This window comes from Syngnathus typhle, linkage group LG16 (assembly GCF_033458585.1).
Source record: "Syngnathus typhle isolate RoL2023-S1 ecotype Sweden linkage group LG16, RoL_Styp_1.0, whole genome shotgun sequence".
NCBI classification, from domain to species: Eukaryota; Metazoa; Chordata; class Actinopteri; order Syngnathiformes; family Syngnathidae; genus Syngnathus; species Syngnathus typhle.
The window spans coordinates 3180663-3188698 of record NC_083753.1 but is presented as its reverse complement, the minus strand read 5'-3'; positions in this window follow the sequence as shown (position 1 = coordinate 3188698).

Sequence of the window (8036 nt, the reverse complement as noted above, 5' to 3'; positions counted from 1 at the left end):
GCAGCACGTATACCACGTGACGTATGGAAGTCGTGGAACATACAAGGATGGAACCAAGCCACGTAGAGGAGTGAGTGTACTTTAAATGGTTTCTCGGAACTATAGTGCAGTCGACAGATGGGGGGCGGCACAAAACGAGGGGCGTAACTTGAAATAAGCGCCACCTTTGCGCCTTTTGAAGTTTGCCCTCAGATGCAGACGACTCGACTCGGTGGGGGCGCGTTATGCTTTGCTGGCAAAAATGCCCTAGTCCGATTCCTGGTGCTTCTGCGCAAAGTCAACATGTGACAAACACTAAATGGGGGATTCCAAAACGGCAAGAAACAAATTGAAGCGGCAGCCAAGAGTCGAGCGCATTTGTCAGGCTGGAACATGCATGCAAGAAGCGGTTGCGACAGCTTGCGTTCTAAAAGGAAAACCTTCTAAATGCGCCGCTTTGTTGCTAGCACTCACACACGTTGATGAACAAACACACCGCGCAATCATGACCTCCCCCGACCCGTCCCCAAATTAAATTTATGCCAACGACGTCGCTGCAATCGCCGGCAAGCGGACAATGAAGATTTCCAAAGGCGTTACCGTGACGACGAGGACGAGCGGGAGGGGCGTCACATTGAATCAAGCGCCCCCTTAATATTTGATGAACATTTGGCCGCTCGGACGCTTGATGGATGAGGTCGGCGGGCTGGGGGTCAAAGTTGTGAGCGGAGCCCGGCCCGGCTCGCTTTCCCGCCGCCGTAATGAAAGCCCGGATTTGAGAGCGACGCCTGCGCGACCGCAAGTGATGAATGAACTGCTCGCGACAATTACGGACGGAGCCGGGTGACGCGTGCACACGCACGCAAGATCGCTCGCATATCTTTGGTGGTCATGCAAATGATTGATAATGGACTCAACTCATGTCGTTGTCTCTGTCATAGTCCCACAGGCACACAGACTCACGATTCCTCAACTATTGACACACCCTTCAAAATGCTGCGTTCTAAGCAACCCAATTGGGGGTCAAAATTAGAACCAACTTCTAGGACTGTTTTGCATCAAACAACCCAGTTTTTGGTATCGAAGAACCCAACAAGTTGGGTTTTTTGGGACCCAACACCCTGGGCCGCTCCAATTTTTAAACCAGCACTGTACACACATGCATACACAGAGACCCACTTTGACACATTTGCCGTGACACACACACTCACACGTTCAATTTGCAAGTGATTAATAATAGACATCAATTTATGTCTGTGTCTGTCTGTCGCTCTTTGTAGCGCGCGGGCGCACACACGTGCGTGTGTTCACAGGCTCTCTCAGTCGGGCATAGGCGGCATGGTGATTGATGGCGCCGTCACAGTGTTGCTCGGACGGCGCCGTCATCTTCATTTTGCGTTTTTTTGGCCTTTCGGACGCCGCACAGCACCTCGCTGTCTTTGCATCAAATTGTTTTTTAAATGTCTTCAGATGGCTGTTGCGAACATTCAATCATTCCGCTCGCACCAATTAATTACAGTCATGATGATGCGTCGGAGGGCCAGACAACGGCCGTCCCTATAGCGCAAACGCAGTTGACTAATGTTTTTTTTTTCCAGACGCAACGACAGTGTGAATGAAACACTTGCCTCCGAGTGCTCCAAAAGCATGTGCAGAGAACATGAACTCTGACCTTCTGTCCAGCTGAGTTGGCAGCCTGTCGGTGCGCCGCAGGCCAGGACGAAGTCCACTTGTCCGTGGCGTCAGCTGGCAAGGCAAATGCTTGAGCACGAGTTGAAAAATAAAACAAAGGCAGATGTGTGATTCCGTTTGCCGAGGAGCATCATTTGTAAACATTTGTGCTAACGGTAAAACTAAGGCTAACGACTAATATTAACATGTATGTGAGACAAGTCTGTCCTTCCTTCAATCTACTTGATCTTCTCCCTCTATCTGTCCATCCATCTACCAGTCGTCTGTCTGTTTCCCCCTCTGTCCGTCCACCATTGTGTCTGTCAGTCGGTCCCTCCGTCTTGGTCAATGTTGGCAGGCGACTCGCACAAGGATCCTTTAGCAGACAGCTAACATTAGCGCACACGAGTGAGCCACTCATATAGCACAGTGCTAGCAAGTATTTAACATGGGCAAATATTAGCCACCTTAGCTCACATGACCGAAGCGCAGGAAAGAGCTTGCATTTCAAGCAGCTAATATTTGCAGCAATGAGCAAAAAGAAAAAAATGAGCGCATAAGAGAGACCCTCAGTACACAGCTGACTTTACTACACCAAATGTTAGCAAGTAGCGTCTATTAGTAATCAGTAGCAGATACGAAGCCATTTTGGCCAATGCTAATGAGGATCTCACATCAGCAAACAACAACTAATATTTATGAGATGACGCAAGCCTAATTAAGTGCATCAGCAACACATAGCCAACATAGCTAGATGATGACGGTGTTTGGAAAGGCTTGCTTATGTGTGAGGGCAATGTGCTCATTGGACTTCCAGAATGCCGAATCATAAGCTGAAGCAAGTCACATACATGTTTGAGACAGGAAATGGAGGTTGGAAAATGATCCCGCCCCTGAGGGGAAAACCCTCACTTCCTATTTGAAACCACCTGTGACAACTCATGTGTGATCATTTGTGTATTAATGAAGCTAATTGTGTGTTGTTTCTTTTTAGGCCATCACTGTCACGTGCCTGCGTCACCGGACTTTCAGCCACGCCCCCAATCAAGCTAATCACCAGCACCTGCCACGGCTCGTTGGGCCCACTCTATTTAAACCCAGTGAATCAAGCCAGTGGTTGTCAGTTCGTCTCCTTACCCTGCCCGTGACGCCACTGCTCACTGTGCCCTGCTCACTGTGCCCTGCTCACTGTGCCCTGCTCACTGTGCCCTGCTCACTGTGCCCTGCTCACTGTGCCCTGCTCACTGTGCCCTGCTCACTGTGCCCTGCTCACTGTGCCCTGCTCACTGTGCCCTGCTCACTGTGCCCTGCTCACTGTGCCCTGCTCACTGTGCCCTGCTCACTGTGCCCTGCTCACTGTGCCCTGCTCACTGTGCCCTGCTCACTGTGCCCTGCTCACTGTGCCCTGCCTGAACGATTCCCGTTGCCGACTTTGCCAGTGTTCTGACCCGACTCGCCTTGCTCGCTGCCTGTCCTGACTACTTGCCTGTCCTTGACCACGTTCTGATCGCTGCCTGCCTTGACCACCTGCCTTCCTCCGACTACGCGCTGCGCTCTTCTGCTCAGCCACACCAGCCAGACCGCCAGGCCAGCGTTCCATTTCCCCTTTCCCCTGTTCAATAAAGGTTTGTCCTGCATTTGGTCGTCCAGTCTCTGTTCCTGACAGAACGAAGTGACCATTATGTGACCAGCACACAAACCCTCTGCCCTGGACCACCTGTCTCACGCAGTGTGGGATATTAGCAAGATCGCCGAGGAGATGGCGATCTTAATGAAGGTCGTCCGGCAGCAGCAACAGCAGCTTCTGCAGCACCATGAGCTCCACCAAGAGCTTGTAGAAGGTCTCAAGGTCATTAAGGAATTGGCTCCTCTGGCTGCTGCGACCCAATCTGCACGAGCTCTGTCCACGGCCATCCCACTCAGCCCGTCCTGCCCTGGAGCCCAGGCAGCTCGTGGACAACCCGGAGCCCAGACTCAGCAACCTTGAGAGGTTCGACGTGACCCCAAGTACGTCCGGGCCTTTTTGACAAACTGCCGCGTCTTTTTCGATCTCCAGCCCGTCACGTTCGCCACGGAACCATCCAAGGCGGGTTTTGTACTCATTCACCTTAGGGGCGAGGCATGGCTGTGGGGAATGGCGGAATATGAGCGGCAGGGACCCACCTGCTTGTCGTTCGACACCTTCGCAGCTGAAACCCTGCGCGTATTCGACTTGGGGTCAGCCACGAAAGTCGCCTCTGAGGAACTCATCACGCTGCACCAAGGCAGCTCTGTGGCCCAGTGCTCCATTAAGTTCCAGACCGTGGTGCGTCGGAGTGACTGGAACACCCTGGCTCTCGTCGGCACCTTCCTCCACGGATTCGCGGATGACATCAAGGATGAGATGGTGTCCTAGGAGCATCCTCGGACCCTTGAAGATGGCATGGACCTGGCCGCACGGGTGGATCAACGGATCCGGTCAAGACGGCGCGAGAAGGTGAAGTCGCTCTCCGCCCCTCTACTGCCGTGACGCCAGCCCGACACCTCGGGTGTCATGGGAAGCCCGTCTTCCCGTTTGTCCCGTCGTCCGCCCAGGATCCCGTCCAAGTCAGCCAGCGCACCATGAACACTCCTCCCACCCAGCCAAGCTGTCCAGAGCCTATGGAGATTGGACGCACCTCCCTCTTGCCAGAGGAGCGTCGTAGACGCCTCAGAGCTAGGCTATGCCTATACTGCGGGGGTGAGGGCCACTGGGTGGCCTCTTGCCAGAAGAGAGCCAAGAGCACCCGCCTAGCAGTTTGGTAACGGTTTGCTTGCCCCATCCCACCTGTCGCAAGCCCCTGCCCGAGACCCGCTCTCCACCTCCAGCCCGTGCCCTTGCCTCTCGGCCCTCCGCTTCAACCCGTAGGCTGCAGCCGCGGGCCCGGTCTCGTCGTCAGCCGCAGCCTCCGGTTCAGTCTCCTCCTCGGCTGCTGTTGCCGCATCCGCAGCCTGGTTCCACTCCGACAGGCAAAGCGATGCAATCTGATTGGCATCCCAGTCGAAGTCATCCAGAAATGAGAAATTTGTTTCCTGTGCCAGCCCCCAGGTCAGTGTCTCCCGATGCCACAGCTGAGGAGGGGGAATGGTCGGTGGTGCCACCTGATGACGGCGCTTGGTCGACGTGTTCGTCCGATGACTCAGACTTATCAGACTGTTATTAACGCGTGTCTGAGGTTCACCCCCACCCGCCCGACCTCGCGCTCCAGCTCGGGGTTCTGTTTTTGGGACGCCAGGAGCCGTCCCTTGAGGGGGGGTTCTGTCACGTGCCTGCGTCACCAGATTTCCAGCCACGCCCCCAATCAAACTAATCACCAGCACCTGCTACAGCTCGTTGGGCCCGCTCTATTTAATTGATTGAATATTTATTGATCCCCAGGGGTGGGGAAAATCAGGCCCCAGCAGTATCTATACCAAAGAGTGGGTATACAAAAGACACAGATGGCATGAGCGCAACTCAATAGGCTCTCATAAGGCTGCCACACAACGGCGGCACAAAGAAAGCCATCAAAGCAAAACAAAGCTAAAAGACAAAGGAAAAAAAGTAACAGCAGCCAACCAGCACCCGTCAATACAAGAGAACACCCCAAAACACACAAAATAGCCTCCACGGGGTCCATAGACAGGTGTAAGGGCAGTCCAGTTCAACAGCGCCCAATGGACCGTGGTCGTGAATCGGTGAAAACATCACAAAGCAGGCACAAGTGTGAGCAGCGTCCTGGGCACCCAGTCGGGTGCAGATGCAGATGACCACGTGCAGATGTTCACCACGGGGCTAGCGTGGCAAAAGTCGTTGGTTCCGACGAGCACGAGGGAGCGGACTCCCCACAGGGGTTGCGGCTGCAAGGCCAAGCCAAGGGACCCGGTCATCACTGGCCGGAAAAGCAGGAAGCCGTCGTAGAGTTACGCCGGTCTCGACCAATGATCCCGGTCCCAGGAAGAAGAAAAAAATATCCGATCCGAAGAGATACCGAGGTGCGATAGAAGGCACCAGCATCGCCAAATGGACAAAAGGACAGGAAAAAAAGGAGGAAATAAAGAGGAAAAGAGAGAACACTGCTGGGAGGCACCCACTCACGGCGCCATACCAAAGAAGAACCAAACCCAGTGAATCAAGCCAGTGGTTGTCAGTTTCGTCTCCTTACCCTACCCGTGACGCCACTGCTCACTGTGCCCTGCTCACTGCGCCCTGCCCGAATGATTCCCATTGCCAACTTTGCCCGTGTTCTGACCAGACTCACCTTGCTCACTGCCTGTCCTGACTACTCACCTGTCCTTGACCACGTTCTGATCGCCACCTGCCTTGACCACCTGTCTGCCTCTGACTACATGCTGCACTCTTTTGCTCAGCCAGACCAGCCAGGCCGGCAGTCCAGCGTTCCACTTCCCCCTTCCCCTGTTCAATAAACGTTCGTGCTGCATTTGGTCGCCCACTGTTTCTGACAGTCACCTGTGCAAAAGACCCCAAAACAGCAGCAAGGCAATCTATGTGCTGGGACTAGGGGTGTAACGATTTATCGATACACATCGATTAAGCAATATAATGCTCGACGATTTATTGGCATCGATGCTAAAGGTAAACATCGATTTATATCGCCGTGTTTGACCTCGGACATTAAACGCGACTTTATTTTGAAATCCAGTTCATTGTTGCTTGCTTCCTCTTTCCCGGAGCAGTGCGCGCGTGTTGTGTTGTGAGCAGAGCACGCACGTGAAAGGGGAGTCGACAACTAGTACGCGGCTCCTGGGCTGGTGCTATGGCTAGTGTCCAAAAAGACGAGGAAATTTGCTCCCCTTTAGGCTTCAAGTCATTCGTTTGGAAGCACTTTGGATTCCAAAGAAAAGATGGCTCAACGGACAAGACACGTGCAGTTTGTAACTCCTGCCATGCGGTGATCAAATATTCAGGGAGCACAAATCTCGCCGCACATTTAAAGAAAAATTACGACACCAAAGTTCAGTGTTAAAATAAGCACTTTGTATACTACAATACAGGGGTGTAAATCGCGGGTTTTGTCACGATACGATATAATATCGATACAAAGAACTACGATACGATATTTGCCGATATCTTAAAGCCTGCTGCGTTCACTGTTAAAATAAGCACTTTGCATACTACAATACTCTTGTAATTTCCTAAATAAAGAGTTTACAGTACCTTGTTGATTTTGCGTATGAATTGTTATAAATCAGGATATTGTTCTATATTTTTTATTTAAATTAAAAAAAAATCGATCGTAGAGCACTATATCGTGATATTGATTGATTGATTGATTGATTGAATATTTATTGATCCCCAGGGGTGGGGAAATTCAGGCCCCAGCAGTATTCATACCACAGAGTGGGTATACAAAAGACGCACAAATGGCATGAGCGCAACTCAACAGGCTCTCATAAGGCTGCCACACAACGGCGCCACAAAGAAAGCCAGAAAGTGCTCAAGATAAAAGCCATCAAAGCAAAACAAAGATAAAAGACAAAGGAAAAAAAGTAACTGTGGCCAACCAGCACCCCTCAATACAGGAGAACACCCCAAAACACACTAAATAGCCTCCACGGGGTCCATAGACAGGTGTAGGGGCAGTCCAGTTCAACGGCGCCCAATGGACCATGGTCGTGAATCGGTGAAAAACATCACAAAGCAGGCAAACGTGTGAGCAGCGTCCTGGGCACCCAGTCGGGTGCACGTGCAGATGGTCACCACGGGGCTAGCATGGCGAAAGTCGTTGGTTCCGACGAGCACGAGGGAGCGGACTCCCCACATGGGTTGCGGCTGCAAGGCCAAGGCGAGGGACCCGGTCATCACTGCCCGGATAAGCAGGAAGCCGTCGTAGAGTTACGCCGGTCTCGACCGATGATCCCGGTCCCAGGAAGAAAAAAAAATAATACAAAATATCCGATCCGAAGAGATACCGAGGTGCGGTAGAAGGCACCAGCATCGCCGAATGGACAAAAAGACAGAAAGAAAAAGGAGAAAAGAAAGAAATAAAGAGGAAAAGAGAGAACACTGCTGGGAGGCAGCCACTTACGGCGCCATACCGAAAATAAAAATAAAAAAATCGTGAATGCAGGCTTTACGATATCGGCAAATATCGTATCGTAGTTCTTTGTATCGATATGATATCGTATCGTGACAAAACCCGCGAGTTACACCCCTAGCTGGGACACATTTGAATGCAAAGCAAACTTCATGTGGGGCCAAACACAAGAAGGCCATGCATGTGAAAATGTGCATGACAGTGGCTGGCGTGACGGTCCTCTTGGCATGTCCAAGGATTTGTACCCAAGAGGAACTCCATTTTGCTCGTTCCTTCAATTGGGACACCGTTAAAGTAAGCATTCTGGTGGCGAGGAGGCAGCAAAGTGGA